The sequence below is a fragment of the Anabas testudineus genome, chromosome 23, assembly GCF_900324465.2.
Source record: "Anabas testudineus chromosome 23, fAnaTes1.2, whole genome shotgun sequence".
Lineage (NCBI taxonomy): Eukaryota > Metazoa > Chordata > Actinopteri > Anabantiformes > Anabantidae > Anabas > Anabas testudineus.
This window is the reverse complement of record NC_046631.1, coordinates 9,646,043-9,664,160: the sequence shown is the minus strand read 5'-3', so window position 1 is coordinate 9,664,160 and position 18,118 is coordinate 9,646,043. Positions and strand designations below refer to the sequence as shown.

General features: G+C 38.9%; 1 long non-coding RNA gene across 3 annotated transcripts in view; it reads left to right on the top strand.

The window, feature by feature from the left end:
- The window catches only part of LOC113164859, a 125,279-nt gene that overhangs the window by 34,937 nt on the left and 72,224 nt on the right, over positions 1-18,118 (top strand). For all 3 annotated transcript variants that reach the window (XR_003299040.1, XR_003299038.1, XR_003299039.1), the window contains one exon: positions 15,158-15,215. This is a non-coding gene — a long non-coding RNA (uncharacterized LOC113164859). The remainder of the gene's footprint in view (positions 1-15,157; positions 15,216-18,118) is intronic.

The window sequence follows — 18,118 nt, the reverse complement described above, 5'->3', positions numbered from 1 at the left end:
ATTTCACTGTCTGTCTATTTCACCCCCACTCTCTCTCTGAGACACACACCCATCTTTTTCTTTCCTTGTCATACATCCACCCTTCTTTCCCATCCTATGGCATCCTATCACAGGGCCAAATCCCTGTTTCTCTTTCTCTTCGCTCATCCATCCATCCATATTCCTCCCTCCCTCTATCTTGCTCTGTTCCTTCAGCTCTGCATTCCTCTGTTCTCTGCTGACATTAAGCAGCTTACCACATGTCTTGTTGCAGACTTACAACGTGCTGGACGCGGAGTTTTACTGTCACTCTGTATATACAGGTACTTTGTGAGTCAAAGCCTGTGTGACTACTTTCACTATTCAGGCTTATGTTACGTATCTGACTCAAACCTGGCAACGTCATGCAGGGAATTTCACAGACATCTCTTGAGCCTCAGAGCTGATGCTATAAATTTGTTCTTTGTGTGTTTATATAATCTCTTTCTCTGTACTGATTCCCTGACCATATAATTCTCAATAGTAGTATGAGTTTAGTTAGCAATGCCTCTTGAAGTGTATTCATGGAAGATTCATGATGTGGAACAAGTAAGTTTGAGACAATTTATGTTATTTGTGTGCCCAGTAGAAATCTAATAAGTGTTGTCTTAACTCCAAATAATTCAAAATGTACCTGGACAATGTGCCCAATAACATTGCAAGTAAGATTACATTTTTCCCAGTTAATGTTAATGTTCTTGAAACACTATAAAGGTTGTTACAAAAAGTGACAAAAAAAGTTCCCAACCTCTCTAACCCCATGTCAAATCAAAAACATCCCTTTAAAAATAGCACATTGAGAAATATTAATGTGCATGAAAGAGATTATTATATCTCAAGCTAATACTCTTTGTTATCATCACCTTGCTTTTCTCTCTTACTGGCGTCATTTCATGATTTTTAGGAGTTTCAGGCTCTTTGAGCTCTTTTGGTGCAAATCCTATGTGCTTTTGAGCTGCCCTTAGAACAGCTTTGCATCCCTTGAGTACCTCTGTGCTGATACATGAATGCATACTTTCACACTCACAAGGGCAGCTAGGTCACCATATAGCTTACTATGGAAAGGGCTTCTATTTTGAGGATGTAAAAAATCAAACAGCATTTATTTCTGTCACTCAACCTCCCATACCCTCTAATTGCCCCCTCCAATAAGTTTTGTTGCCTCCTTTTCTTAAATATTTGTATTTGTATCAAGTTATTCTTATTCACTTTATTTAAAGGGACTGGTAGTCATAGCACTGTTATGGAGTATTGTTTGAAGTTGAGATTAGCCACTCTGTCCATCATTCTGACTCTTCCATTATTAATTATCCTTCTCGCCAAGAGAAAGGTCTGAATCTGTGAACCACCGTGTTTCATTAAATCTATTCTATCATTTTCCTAGCCCACCTCTTGACCTCTTCTTGTTTGTTTTTTTCTCTTCCCTTCCCACTACACTGTTTTGTCTCCTCCTTCACATCTTTCTTTTTGAAGTAACGCATACAGTATTTCAAAACCAAATTTCTGCATGACTGTGATGTCTTTTTTACGCTTTTGTCTATGCTAAAGAAGAAATGCAAGCTTAAGGCATTGAATTTAGTCTGTGGCCCTGGATATCTAGCCCAGACACTGTCCTGGTATGCCATAGTGGCTCCATCTCCCAGAACTTAGGCAAAGACACTGTATATTCCTTAATTTGTGCAAAGTGTTGCCCTTTGCACTAGTGACATGTACTGTTAAACCTTGTGGGACAAAATTCAACATTTCATTTCACGTCTTAGAAAAATGGTGCAAACCTCGGGTCACATAAAACTCTCCAAGGTCATTATCTTTCTACCAAGGTTGCTAGTTAAGAATGCAGACAGACAAGCAGAGCTGACAGGGCATGGATGCAAGCTAACACCTAGAGCACACTAATGCACAGACGATCATGCCCTGCAAATCCAACAACTGCTACTATAAGTACAGTTTCAAAGGGATATTTTCAAGAAATTGTTTACATAATTGTGAATTAAAGACAGACACACAACATTTCCCCTTTTCACCCAGAAACTCCCTAAAACAAACATGGACATTGAAAAGTGACATAATTAGGAGGGTAATCTATTTGCAATCAACTGTGTCGCTTCTGTTAGAGAAAGAGCAGACAGATGTTTAATTAGTGTTGATGAAGAAAACTACAAACAGACGCTGAGGGTCAGTAGTCTGGGGAGAAGTATTTTATGATGATATAATGCACAGTACAGTGCATGTGTCTTACTTGTGTAATAGGGTATATTCATACAGTTTGATTCACTTCTTAGATTATTAGTATTCACTTCAGTGTTTCTCAATGTGCTATACATCACATTATGAAAAATGCACTTGTGGAGTTAAAATCAGTACTGCTGGTCACATTAATTAAAAAAAAAAAATCTGTTAATCATTATTCTTGACTGATTTCATTACTCGCTGACAGTAGTAATTCATTATAGCATCCGCCTCTGACCTTTAAAATTCAAATTAACTTGGTTGCTTCTCCTGAGAGCAAGTTGTCAGTCAGGGGAACAGATACATTACCAAGGTGTGTGTGCTTTTTTTGTCCTTAATCTCAAGAAACATTGGAAATATCCTCACAACTACAATTTCTTTGATTTTGCTTTTGTTTAGCTAACGTCCAAGAAGAAGAAATTACTATTGGGTTTGGTTCATGTTTCGATTAGCCCATTATCTAATGTAGGCTCAGAGGAGGCTCTTAAATAGGGCAGACAAAAGTTCAGATATAAAGCTACGACAACCAGGTGAATACATGACAAAAATAAGCAAAAATATACAACATTATATCTACTTCTGAATAAACATGCTTAGACATATTTGTTGGTTTGAGCCCCTGGTTAGCATAACAAGATTTCACCTAAGGTATATAAAATGTGCTAAGGGAGCAGTTTTCTGTGAGATCTTGAAGTCAGATGTCCAGTTCATATAATACATTCATGGAATAAATAAGAGTGCTATTTTGCATATGGACTCATACATATACTCTAGATTTGTTTTTATTTGTATTGATGAAAGAGATGCAGAAAACTGCAAGGTTCAAATTTAATATTATACAGTAGCTACTGTAATACTAGATGTTTTGCACACATATAGTGGTGTCACCATGACAGCAGCACAAACACATATTAACTGCCCGTTCACTGTCAGTTGCATTTTCCTTATTGCTTCTTTCCTTTAAACCTTCATACATTCGTCCCCTTACAGAATAAGCAGAGAATAATCTGCTTTTTCACACTACTTTGCAATAAAATTGAATGATTTTCATGGAGGGTGGTAGCGCAACGTCCCTGCACTGTTCCCTGAAAACTGTAATGTAATTTCTAAAATTAGAGCATTAATTATAGTATACAGTAATTACCAGGGAAAGCAGTAATAATATGTTCCCGGCCAACAGTGCAAAATTTGGATACATAAATGCATTTGCACTCACATGAATATATAGTTGCACACATACACTCATGCACACTTGACAAACCCTCAGCATTTCACCCTTAAATGTAATCAAGTGTTCCCACTCTGTAAACCCAGCACCAACCCACACATCATTCATTGTGGCATGCAGCAGAGAGCAAGGCAACTTTGTAAATATCCCCACTAAGGAGGAGGTGTACTTCTTTGCACTGACATTATTAAAAAAAGGTTTTAGGACTGAGATGAAACGACTTTGCTTTACGGTTCCCAAAAATGCTGTAAAATGTTTAGTGTTCACTGTGCTTGCTAAGCCCTTCAAACGTCTGAGCATTATGTGAGCCAGGAGGTGTAAAAGAAAAAGAAGGAGTTGGGGAGAGGAGTGAATGATAAAATTCCTCAAAGAAAAGGCAGATGAGATGACGAGACGGAAGAGCGGAAAGCTGATAAGGACAGTTGGCAAGACAGAAGCCAAGAGGAAAGAATGTGAGTTAACTAAGTGAGCAAACACAACACCACAAATAAAGACAGTTTGGCTTGACATAAAGAAATATGCTAGACAAAAGATATTGAATCTTCATCATTTTAGTGTCTTCATTCCTTGTCCCCATTCATTTTCTGCTGTTTAATTTACTAACTCACATATTGTCAGTTTTATTGCCTCTATGGGCCTAAAATATATTTGTTCTCAAGTAATGTAGCGTGCTGTTGTGACTGTGTTTCTTCTCAGTTTGGATTTTCTTTTATGAGCCCATGAGCTAGTGTAGCATAAAGAAACATAATTTAGGAATGACGTTTGTTACAAAGACATCAAATGGGCAGATTAGGAGGGAATCTGATGGATCAAAGGAGCAGGAACAACAATGATGGTACAAGAGACAAAAGAAACAGTAATAAAACACTCTAGAACATTTAATATTTTATCTAAGTAGCTGGAAAATAAGTTTCCTTAAGCATCTAACTTGTTAGTTAAATTAGATTGAACCACAATCCATTCTTTATTTCAGTAAAAGAAAGTCCCTTTGATCTTATTTAATTTAGAAGTTAAATAGTAAGATGAACTGCTCTCCATCTGGCTTCTTGGTCCTATTCTATATTGAGTATCTGGAGCCCTAATATTGTGGATTGGAAAGAAGTTTCCCAGTTTACCCTGGCATATGTGGAAACCATGCCTCGCCGAGCACATCATCCAACCTGCCCCTGGATTGGGATCCCAGAGGATCGGTGGTTGTTACGCCACACATCGCCAAGCTGCTGAGTCTGGCCGACAGCCACTGTCTAGAGCCTGTTGATGAACTCTTAGCAACCTTTTCTCTTGTGCCATCATTTGGCACACCTCCCACATCACCCATTTCAGGTTGCTTTAGGAGAATTTCTGTCATGCCCACTACAACGGTTTGAAACTGTGGTATGAATTTCTTTTGCACATTTGTGGTGTCATGCTGTCATCTGTTACACAGCATATGTGTTTCAACAGGTGGGAAATTAGTGCTTTATTGCAGGTACCAGCTAATTACTCTGACATTTTACTGTAGCAAAAACCCAGTAGGCACGTGCAGTCTCAAGTGGTAGGAAAATTTAAGTCTGGTGTCATGTTGTGGTCAGTCAGTGGAGTTTTACTTCCTGAGTGAATGTAAGGGCATTATATAACCCCCTGTGAATACTACATTTTGGCTTAAGGTTTCACAAAAGTTTAAACAACTCAAAGCAAATGAAACAGATGGTCGTTAAAGTCCTTCTTAACTATGCTCTTTATCTTGCTTGACAGATTGTTTTTGCGTCTTTTTACCCCTTAATAATAGTAATAATATAGGGTTGGGTGAAAAGACACTTGGGTTGATGCAGTACTGATTTGTTGCAGCAGTAACTCAAACTCTTCTTCCTTTTATGATTATGCTAGAAGATTAATTTTCCAAAGAAAATATATATTTTTCAGATTTCTGAATGTTGTTTTCTTATGGTAAAGATAGTCCATGGGATGAGCTTTTATTTTTTATTTATCTCAAGGTTGCAAGGTCACAATGTGGCAGATGGTTAGTGCAGGGTGATTGGAAAAAGTCTTAAGCATTCACTCCGTATTGTATGTTGTAGGAAATCAAACTGTAAACACAAAGAATGAGCAAACATTAACATGGTGAGAAAGATAATGTGACAGTTGTCCTGCTTATATTAAATTGTTGCTGTCAGGAACACAAGGTCTGCTGGTCTAGCAGCAGCAGAATAATGCCTTAATTAAATTGTCTTGAAAACCAATAAAGCTTGCGGATTATATGTTATGGCTTATAAGGACAGCTCTATGTTGGATGTGACAGCCACATGTGGCACTTTCCTGTGTAGTTGCTCAGCACGTCACAGCCAAATCAGTCTCATAGAAAATGTTGACTAGATTCTCTATCGTGTCATGCTTGTTAGAGGTGTGAAAATAGGACAGAACATGTTATACCATGCTCCTTGTATTACACAGATCTTGTTTGAACATGGACAGTGAAAGAATTAATAACCCACCTTTCTTGAAACCAGAATGGAACATCACTTTTTCACCCTAAATGCTGAAGTGATGTTTAAATGTGCCTGCCTGTCACAAATAAAGAGCCAAATTTCTCTCTTGCTGCTATTTTATGTTCGCTTTTCACTCCACTCTCATAGACTGAGGGCTTTGATGATTTGGTGATAGAGTTTTACTTTTCCTCCCACTCCTATTCATCTGCTCTTTATACCCTTTGCTTATTTCTTCACAATTTCTTACCACCCCTCATCTATTCTATTGCCCTCTGTTCCACTCAGATCTTCAATCCAATTTCCTCATCTCTCTATGCCTCCTTTGCTGTCTCACATCGAGAGCTGGTGAGAAATTGAAAGTCCTCTTTTTCTTTGTCCACTCTTCATTCATTTTCCCCCCTTTCAAACTGTGGATATCATCAAAGACAATGACATTTTGGGGAAATACCACAATGTCTTTGTCTCTGATCTGTCTGTGCTCTTTGAACCTCTTGAAGTAGCAGGGACCACTCGTGTATGTGTGAGGTTGCACCATTTTGTGGCTCTACATAATACAAAACCTGTGTCTGGCCAAACAAAGTTAGCCGGGTCAGAGAATGTAAAATTGCTCTTGTCACCATAATAAGAAAATAATTATCTTTTCAGAAACTCTGGCCAGTGATCACACCCTTCTTCAGTCAGTTTCATCTTCCTTTTAATGAATGCTCAGCATAATCACTAGGTGAGAAGCTCTGGCCAAAGTGCAATTGGAAGCTTTGCACCCTAATGGCTGTCATTTTTCCCTGCCATATTGGGTGGCAATTGAATAACTTCATTGTGTTGGGTGAGGAAAGGCCATTTTGGTACATTTAATATGTTATCCTGTGTGCTTCTGCAAGTCATAAATCAACAGGGGGGAAAAGCAGACATTGAGAATGGCAAAGGAATTTATAAATAAGCAAGCAAAGAAATCTATGAAAGCACCACTGTCTTTTAAGATTGCATTAAGATTGAATCCTTTTAAAAGTATTCTGTAAACTGCTGTGAGAGTTTTAGAATGAGCCTGTTTGTGTGTGTGTACACAGAATGTTAGTAGTTTTAATATAAGGCTATGGTAGCTGTGCAGTTTTAGCCACACCAATAATGTTGAAGGTTGGCAGTGTTGGTCAGTCAGTTGCTTGGTCCACACCTTAGGCGTCAACACTGAAATATTTCAGATGAATTTCAATGAAATTAATATGAATTCTTCAGTGATGCCTTATATTTCTTCTTGTTGCAACATTATTTTCACATTTTTTGATTTTTCTTGACATTCGTTGAATGAGTTGCCATAAAATTTGGTTTACTATGGTCAGCTCATGGGCTAGAAAACACCATAAAACATATAATCCAGAGCTCCTTCACTGGGGTGGAAGCCTTACATTTTATGTCAACGACATGCCAAGTGGAGCTGTCTGCTGTGAATGCTGTCAATCACTACGTGGCAGCATCTGTTACGGCTTCAATTGAATAACAGCTAACTGACCCTACAGTACCTATCTGCTTGACCTTCACCAGTTCTGACACACCGAACTGGGAAGCACAAAAACCAGACTGTGGAGCACAAACAACATACTCCTACCCAGTTCCCATAACTTCCCCCTAACCTAACCTTAACCATAAAATAGTCATTTGAAGTTCTGAGGACTGACCACAATGTCTTCATAGGGATGTATGTAAAATTTGGCCTCACACCCATGTACACACACACACACACACACACAGGTTGCATGGACAAATGTGTACAGTTTTGAATGCAGGTTGTCCACTTCAGGGAGTTAGTAATTTATTTCCTCCATCAGCATCACAGAAGGACATCTACAGTAACTGTGCCAATAAAGAATGGACAAACATATCCCACACACACGCCTCTTTTTCTCACATACGAAACATAACATCAAGCAGAACAGTTTGTTTTTAGAATACTATGCTAGGAGTAGAAGGAGATATTGAAATCAATCTGAAGTCCTTTGCAAATAAATTGTATTTCCTGTGGGGAAAATATGAAAGAATATGACCGACCCACCTTTTCTTTATGTTTAAACATTTTTTATTTACTTTTTTGTCATTTATCATTCCTGCAAGTCTTCAAAAAAAAAACCCACATACTTCAGTTTTTTACCAGCACAGGAATGTGTACCTTCAAAATTAAAGCACCTTTCATTGATAGCTGCAATATGCTGTTATCATTTAACTAGTCAGTCATTTAAAGAGAGCAAAAAATGCATTTATTGATTCAAAGGACAAAAATCAGTAGTGGGGTGATAGTAGTTCAATACAGACTGTTAAGTATGCTTGGAGCTGTGCAGCAATATTTCACTTTTATTGCCTGGTGAAGGGAGAGTGTGAAGGGAAACTGCCCTTCAACCATTATCATACAAGATCCCAAATGATGGCAATGATTTTACTGGCTTTCTGAATATATGTTTTCCTTGTAGCAAACTGAAAGTCAGGGCTCCCACCTCCAGAATACCAAATAGATTTAGATGACTAGTACAGAATGTTTTGCCTATTGCTTAGGCTACTTTTTGAATACGTTGTTTTTCTTGTGTGTTATTATTGTTGTAAAAGCCTTTTAAAATATCCTGAAGTTCAGGGACATCTCACTTCAGGGGGTAGATAATGTAACTCAGATTCACTAGGGAGGTATAGCGACATCCAAAAACTAAATAAATAAATGTCACGTTATGTAACCATCTTCATTTTAATGTTGTATGCATCAGAGCATCTGTACTGTTTAATTTTAGATAGAAGATTGGGACAGAGGCATACTTGATAAACCTTCTCTTAGCAACAGTTGTTGCTGTAATTATTTAAATAATTGCTGTTAAGGGAAAAGCACATATTATCTTCAGTTACCTTTGCTAAACGGGTGCCTGTTATGTCACCATCAGATGATTTGTGTTTTTTATAGACCATGTTTTTAAAATAGATACTAAAGTAAAGTATGTTGTTAGTAAATTGGTTTACCGATTTAGTCTTTTTTGTCTTTTAGCAAATATACCACATAGAATATAGCTCAATTAACTCAGTATAGCCATTTGGAAATTCACTGTTCATTAGTCTGTTGGCAGATAATGGGATTTACCATTAACATGGTAATGGCAGTCTGCTTTAAGATCGCAGTAAATATTAATGTAAGCGACCGAATTAGGCTGCCTGCGGATGTGACCAGAGGTTTTCCAGGGGTGGCCAAGGCCTGTTGATTGTGACACCACGCCTTGGCAGAAGCCAAGGTAGCTTGCTAAACCTTAGGTAGCTAACCTCAGTGGGGAATTACATGCTTGGTTGCACTGCACATAAAGCGCACACGCATGAATTCACAAAGGAGTGCAGTGTGTTTTAATATGTATACAGTCCATGGGACTCCTACATCTCATTCTGCTACACACAGTGTAATACAGCAACTTAGAACAAAAGGTAATTCAATCACAGGCCTTTGGATTTGAAAAGCCTCCCAGATTCTTACACAGAAAAGCACCAGATCTACACCACTGTAATCCAATTGGAGTATTTACAAAAGACGGCTTGGGTTTATACAACTAGATACCCATGAACACAAACATCTGCATTCACAGACACTGGATTTGTACTAATGAAACATGCTGCTGTGAAGTCTGCACACAAAGGCATATCTTCTGGCCAAAACAGTCTATTTTCTCAGCCTGCGTCAGAAGAGAAGGGAAGAAAATCATATAAAGAAGCAAAAGGAAGGAGGGACAGAGAGAAAGAAGGGGGTGGCTGCAGATGGTGAGAAATGAAAAGCCGTTCTGTTAGTATTAGGTGGTTAGGAAACATTGCTTATGGCTGATGGCACTAAGAACATTTAAAAAACTTAAACACAGAGAATTAGAAGGATTTGTAGGTATGCATTTGAGAGTTCTGGACTTTGTCATTATTAGCTGTTCTTCTTTGCTCTGTGCAGCCTTGCAGATTATAGCCTCTATCCATGAATCTCTTTTCTTCCATCTAATTTTCCTCAACTTATCTTCAACACCAGTTTGTCTGCATTGACAAGAGTTTTCTTTCATAGACAAGGTTGTGTTTCTGTCATTCTTTATTCCCTTTTACCATGTGCTCATTTTGGTGAAATTTCTATCGATCACATTTGGCATCCTGCTTCTCCAGCATGTTTTTTTTTTCGATGTCTTTAGCTGTTGGCTGATGCTGTCTTTCCACCATTAATCCCTGAATTATTCCATTTACAACATATGTCTGAGCTGTTCTGTTTTCTGGCACTGAGGAGTAAACACATGAATTGTCCTTATGTCACCTCTGTTACTAGCTTGTGTCCAAAAAATAAATAAAAATGATGTAGGTGTTGTGCCAAATGAATAAAAAACAACAAGGCCTTCTGTTATTGACTTTCAGTACTTTTATTGTCTTAAGTCAGAGAAATCCTTGAACTACATTTTGACTTTATCTTTCTTTTTTGGTTTGTATTGATTTCATAATAGAAAAGGACAAGTAATAGCTGAACTGACAATTTGTTGTCAGTTTTTAGGAGTTCTCCTGTATTTAAGGCTTTTTTTAATTTGCTGCACAAATGCACAAGGAAAATCAAAGGAACACTACATACAAGCAAGACACAGAAAACACCAACACACACACAGGCACACCCGTCCCAGTGGGAATGCTCAGTGGCTGACTGTCAGGTTGGTAGGGGGGTGTAATTACACTGGAGCTCTGTGCGAGAAGTGTGTCTTAGAGATGGGATCAAGTCTGTGCTCTTATCTAGCATGGCTGCTCCTTCAACCAAGAAACACTATTGTTCCAGAGAAAGACACAATGTGTATGTATACATACGTGCGCGTGGGTATGATGTGATTTTATACTGAGATAAAACAAAAGAGCCCAGACACAAAGAAGAAAAGGTTTCAGATACACACACCTAGAACCTATGATAAAGGAAATTGAAGGGGAGCAAGTGTGTGCACAAGACCAGGAGATACAGAAGCAAAGACCGTCCATTACAAAAGAGGTTTCCCAAGTAATTTTGCCATTTCCCTTGGCTCTCTCACTGAGAGCTGTACACACTCAAGCACAATGTCTTGCATTTGTGCAAACAGATTTCATTTCACAGATCTTGTTTGCTCAACCAAATCCGGCTTAGAGCACCCTGCTTACTTTTCTGGAGTAAATATAGACAGATTTACAGCGTGCCTGTTTCTTATATTAACCTGCTGTTACGAAAATGAACATGCAGATTTAGAAAAGCCTGAAATGTTATCAAGTGGACAAAATTTGTGTGCGATAAATCTGCAGAGATTTGTAATGCTGCATGTAGTGTGTATGGTGGTCCACTAACAACACCAGGTCCCAGAGTTTGACCCAAGGTGATGTTAGGAATCATCTTTGCCAAGCACAGGTTAGCGGAAACAGTAGCACATGCTGTCGCACGCAGACAAATAACATTTGTTCCAGTTTCTCAGTTCCAAGACAGTGGCAGATAACAGTGCAGGCACTGGGACAGAAAAGTCTTCATTTTGACACAAGTTTGCAAATCTTGCATATTTGAGTATCCTGCACTCAGTGTCTCATCAATAATAAAGTCATTTGCTGTGAGAAGTTTAAGAAAAGTGCTGGGACAGCCCACTGAATGATTTAATAACTGAGCTGAAGCAGTGACACCACTAAGTAAAGGACATTGACTCGATGGAGTAGCTGTGCTGTTGTGGATATACAATAGCTAAAGCTGCAGGATGAACCAGGGTGCTGCAGTTATAATTTCATAAAGATTATTCATGCCCATTTCATCCTTTCAAACCTTGCTTCATTATCTCTTGTACATATTTTACACCAGCTACCACTCTGATAGGAAGACACTACATCAGTCATTTGTGAAAACGTTCTGCTCAGTAGTTTTAAACAGAGTTAATCTTATCCACAGGTTTCCACTGGAGAAATCCTTGTCAAACTTATTCCCCTACCTGCCTCTCCCTGGATCAAGTTTTTGATGAGTTGGCCCTGGTGAGGTGCTGTGCAATCAAATGCATCACTGCATAAGCCAGAGTAATATGTCCTCGGAGAGAGGGAGGGAAGCTGGTAGAGGCAGAGAGAGAGACAGAGTGTGTGCGCATGTGTGTGTGTGGATCGATCACACCAGGACACTTGGGGAGGCCAGAGTGACCAGCCATGAAATGGCTCCTGTCCCTGGAGTCAGTGCCACCATTACCCACAGTTCTCTTGTTTGGATTGGCTGGGATTACCACACATACAGCTATACATAATGACTATCAGTTTGTCATGATGATGAGGGATATGCTTGAGTGAATGTGTGTGTGTGTATATTCGAGTGCACTGTAACTTGTCAGTGTCTGTGTGGTACTTGTCCTGCCTCAGGACACAGAGCACAGTTGGTTTTAATTGCAGCAGGATCAAATTTAATCTAATCAGAATTTGTTTTACACCTGGGGCTGCAGGTGAATGCAATTAAGTGCAGTTAGCTGTGTCACCTCGTAGTTGTCACATGAATGTTTCTGCATAGCTGTCTCCTCAGTTTTGACCGTACATGTACTCGCCTCCAGCCGGAAAGAACATAAAAACCTTACAACGTTAATTAGTGGTGAGTGTACTGTCATTTAAATGTTATACCTAAGCCTAAGCCTAAGCTACACTAATGCCTATGTCTTCATAGGTCTGTGTAAAGTCTTGGTGGTTTGAATTACATGTCTTGACATTGGTTCGACATTGTGGAGGCACTGTAATCTAGAGTAAGACTACAATGATCCTGTATTCTCTGTTGTGTTGAGATTGTGAGAGATTGGAATGTTATCTCATATATACAATATCACCTAGAAAAGTTCAGGATGAAATCTCAGCAAAAAGTTTCTTTTCATTTGCATTTCCTTCCTTTCTATTGCTCTTTTAATGGGTTGAATTTAGTTTCCTAGGAAAGACCCAGGAAATTATATTTGACCCCAAAAAGATTGGTCGTCATACATCACAACCAACCAATTATGCCAATTCAGTCCCACAATTACCTGAGTGTACATATGGTATACGCATATTGATGGGGTTTGCTCCTCACTTTGGCAGAGACTGTATTTCTTACACAGATTATGTTTTTATGGTTGGACCAACACATTATGTAGCCTAGCTGTTTTTTCAGGCTCTTTTAGAGAACATAATTAGGTATGGAATGACACTGTGGTTCTGCAGTGTACCTGTGAAATTAGAAACAAGGTTAACAACATTCAGTTGCTCTATGAACAGTGTGCATCTGTTCATTGAGGGACAGGCGAGGAGAATCCAGTGCTATCCATCCTTCATTCTGCATATGGAACATAAACTGCTATCTTTTGGCAGGTGTTAGAAACTCCCTTGATGTCAACTGAACAGGTTTAAAATTCATCTGTGCCCACATCAGTCAGAATCCCGAACAGTCTGTACAGGTACAGTACAGTGAGTAGTTTTATCTGGTATTGCGGTATGGAGCCTAAAACAAATTTCATCCAGGTATGTCGGGATTATTGGGATCAAGATGAATTGTTAACACGTCAAACTGAATCTAGGTTTGCCTGACTGCTTTGTGTTTGTTGCTAATATGCAAATATTTACATTCTAACTCACTAAAGTTGATAACTTAACATCTCCATCTTAAACTTTGTCATTGTAAGTGTGTTACTATACTATATACTATACTATAATAAATAACTAGATGGAGATTTTTGCTTTATTCAGGCAACTGTAGATCACCTAACATTATAGAAGGATAATGCTAGATTGCCAGTAGATCTATGAACCTTCGAGACCTTTATCTGTTTTCTTATCTTTGCTGACCTGCAGTAATCCCATAGCCCAAGTTTGGGCTATTTTTTTCTCCTGTAATATTTCTGCCTCTTGTTGGAAGCTTCAGAGAGCACAATATGCTACACCACAGGTTAACGTTTCTTGACAATGCCCTTGGTGAGGGGGCGGGCCCCATGGGTAGATAATCTTCCCCTGGTACGCACACTATGCCATGAATAAGTCATCTCTCACCAGGACACAACGCTCAAGTTCAAATGATTGAGATTTCACTTGTCTGCTGCAGCAAAAGAACGACCACCTAGCAGCTATTCTGATGCATATTATATCAGTGCACTTTAATGGAATGAAGAAAAGGCGGTGCAGCAGAAGCAAAGGTGGTGGGACTGTTTTTAATGCCACCCCCCTCCACCCACAATCATACACTCTCTATCAATAATCTTCTCTGGCGGAGGTGTATTAGAAGATATTCCCCCTGATGGGAACATTTGCGTTCCCTTCTGTTCCCTCCTTTTTAAAATGCATTTATTTTGCCTCACTCTCACATGCTTTTCTCTCATCGGTTAAGGTCATTGTACGGAATATTCAATTTTTCAATCGATGATTTCATCCAGTTTATTGTTAGAGGCTCCCCGGGGCAAAGTGGGGCCAGATGAAGACGGATTTGACCCTTTATTCTCCTGTGTTTTGTCAGTGTATTTACTGTGGGTACTGTCAGTGTCTTTAGGACCATAGTTTTCACATAATCATGTTGTGGAAATTACAAGCGCGCCACATGCCTGAGTGATTCACCAACATACATTTCATTAAAATAAGCCCACAGAAAAGAATCAGGACCACAAAAGGTAAGGGAAGATAGGAGGAGGTGGAGCGGGTTGGGCTGGGGTAGGGGGTGAAATAGTCTTTCCATCAGCAGGACGTCTCATAAATATTGTAATTGTGTGGTTATAAAAAAAATAGTGGTTGTGAGCCACTGTGCTGTGATTGAGTGAATGCTGTCTCACCTTTTGAATGAACTGAACATGAACACAGTTGACAGAAAGGGGAAAAAAAAAATGTCCTTTGCCATCTCAGTCCTACAGGCTGCATGAGAGGAAACAAAACACATTATCTTTTTACTTATTTTTCTGGGTAAAACTCTCAGCGCCTTTACTTGCTGATCTCTGCTGACTTGTTACATTTTTTTTTCCTGGGTTTTAACAAAATGAACTGAGAACCCCATGAGATAGATGTAATGGGATGTGGTAATGCAGCATACCTAAGTCAAATTAATCAGATCAGCCCAGCTGAGTTGCCAAAAAGCAGAGCGTCCAGTCGCTCTTCTCTGGCCATCTCAACTCCTAATGTAGCTTAAATTTGTACAGAGGGCCCCTCTAGCGTCGGGGAGCCTCAGGCATAAGCAGTTGCCTGAATTAAGCGCCAATCACCCAATTTCTCTTCTCTCCTGCAGGGCTTGGATTTCACACCACGCTGGCATGTTATTGGCCCATTCAAGACAAGAAGCCCTGGTGAGTTATAGACACAGAGCAAAAGGCAGAGAAAAATCTTATCTAGTAGGTTTTTCAGAATTATGTCCATTGCTCTTCCATGTCACAGTATCAGACATGTTTGGTACATTCCTTCACTTGTGTCCCAAGAGTTTCGAAGGTTAATGGTTGTCTAGAGGGCAGGAGAACACATGAAAAATGTAAACGCTGCAGCACACTGTGGAAGACGTTCAGCAGCAATGTGACATTCTTGCATATGTGATTCATAGCAGATGAAAATGTTTTATTTTTATTCATAAAATGCACCTTAGTAGCCTCACATCTCCACCACAGGTACAATATTTCATTGGCTTTAAGATAATGTTTTGAATTTAAGACAATATTTCATGGGCTCTAAGACACTGTCAGATATAGTGACTTAGAGCAGCGCTGATTAATGAAACCCATTAATAAACCAATTAAGAAGAAAAACAGTCAAATTAACATGGCTCTGGCAAACATGTAAACAAATTGCTACATAAAGCATCTATATAATGATGAATAACAACTTGGATTGTGTTTAGCATGGGCAAAGAAGTAAAGGAGGAAAAATACAGAAACCTCTTAAACTCTGTCCCAGAAAAATCAGTTTATTCTGAGAAATGATGCCATCTCTTGTTATTTAGGAGTTTGGCTCACAGCAGGAGCAATAGCAACAATCAGTCAAATGGAAATGGAACAATAATTATTGATTGGCCCTGAAGGACAATTCAACCAAAGAAGGCAGAAGAGGTCGTTTCTGGAGCCACTGCACTCACACAGCAAGGAGAGAGGCTCTGTGATTACATCAGCTGGTATTACTGCTGCCATCAAGACAGCTAATCAACATTTGATAATTACATTTCAGTTTTTTATTGTTACTCATATTAAATGCATTAGACAACAATATATTTTATGTTTAGCATCGGAATAAAGGCAGTAGCATCCAGTGTATAACAAATGAAAAGACTCAAAATATTACTCCAGAGCATGACAAGACAATCTTATTTCCTGAAATTGGATTACAACAGTTCAAGAGAGGGCAAACACAATAAAAATCAAGGTCACGATGCTCATTGTGGTAGGTCTCAGAAGTTTTAGCTAACAGAGAAAACTGCAAATTGCTTAAAAAACTACTCATACAAAATTGATTAAATGTCTAATGCTGAATCTGATTTCTTATGCTCTTTGATATATAATAATTCATATTTAACTCCTTTGAATTCTCGAATTATTCTCTGATGTCATGACAGGAACAGATTAACTCATCTTAAATTCCAAAAGCTTACAAAATCAGAAGCTTTCAACCAAGTTACTTCATCTAACAACTGGTAGGGAAAACTATCCAACAGTGAGTTCTTATTCTACAAGTGCAACACAACCCACCAATTTGTGGAATTTCAGCCTATTTACCGTCAAGCGAACTTCACTGTAAGCCCATAAATATTGCATATATGTTCTAGGACCACATTAAATAGTGTTTAGTTGCAGTACACACTTATTAATATATGTCAGTGTCTCAGAGCTTTTTGTGATTAAAAACCTTCTTAAAAACCTTCTTTAGCATTTTCCTCTTATGTGCAATTTGAACTTGTAACCTTGCCTTGCACACAAGGCCACATGAAGGTGCAAACACATAGATAGTGAGACATTTAAAAGTGTGTATATATGAAAGATAAAATAAACATACATGCAGCAAATATATTGAAATGAGTATATCTATGCAAGCAGAGGCTGTTTTGATGTTTACATGCCCTCCTTTGGATTTGTGGATACATTATTCTTAATTATTTTTATATTCATCGCTGTGGGCTTGGAGAAAGCTTCATGTCTGTGCTTGGTTTCTGCACCCTGCGCACTGCATGAGAATTAGTATCTTACATAACCACTAGCCGGGCACACACCCACATATGCACACACAAACAAATACATGCACTTGCACTCGAGCACACATTCATATGCAGAAATGTGAAATGCACAATTACAGAAGGGCACACAAATGTAGATAAATACACAAACATACAAACTGCAAACCCACTTTACGCCTTCTTCTATCCTTTCAGTGAAATTACCTCATACCTTTGCTGTTTGAAAACTGTAGATAGTATTCCAGTCTTTTAATCAATTTTGGTGTGAATATTTGTGTCTTATTTCTGCAGTGACCCAGTATTACTATGCATATATTTATTGATATGTCCTGTTCTGTGTTTTTGGTCTTGGTAGATGCTACAGTAGTGGCTGAGGTGATGAGATGTTCAGTGTTCTGAACACACAAACAGCTCAGCCCATCACAAACACCAATAAAAACTGAGCTCTAACACTTTGCCCAAACCAGTTATCAGCTTATTAGCACAAGTGCCTTTGTGTGGATGAGTGTCTGTGTATTTGTGTGGGTGCATGTAGAAGTATGTGTTTTCCTTGCCCCTCTTTGCTTGTTTGCATCATGTCTGTGATTGCTGTGAAGGCTCACTTACCTTCACAGAGGATCACATTTCTTTGATGAGGAGAAAGAATCTGAGCTTGATGGCCTGAGACAGAGGGAAAAGGATGCCTACTAATGGGTAGCGAGAGAGGTAGAGTTAATGAAAAGAGGAGAAAATGGAGGTGAGGACAGAACCAATTGGTGAGACAGACCTGTGGAAAGACAGCCAGAGACGTGAAGAGACAGACAGAGGGAGGATGTGTTAGAGAAAATAAGAAATAGCGTAAAGGAGGTCTGCTCTGTTCCCTTGGTGATCTGAGTCATCTTTATTGGCTGGATATGCAGCTATGTTAGTAATGATTAGTCTCACCATGAGACTATGAAGTCTGTGTGTGTGTGTGTGTTTGTGTGTGTGTGTGTGTGTGTGTGTGTGTTGTGCATGAAACCAATATAAGAAATGTAATCACCTTCCAAAAAAAACTTT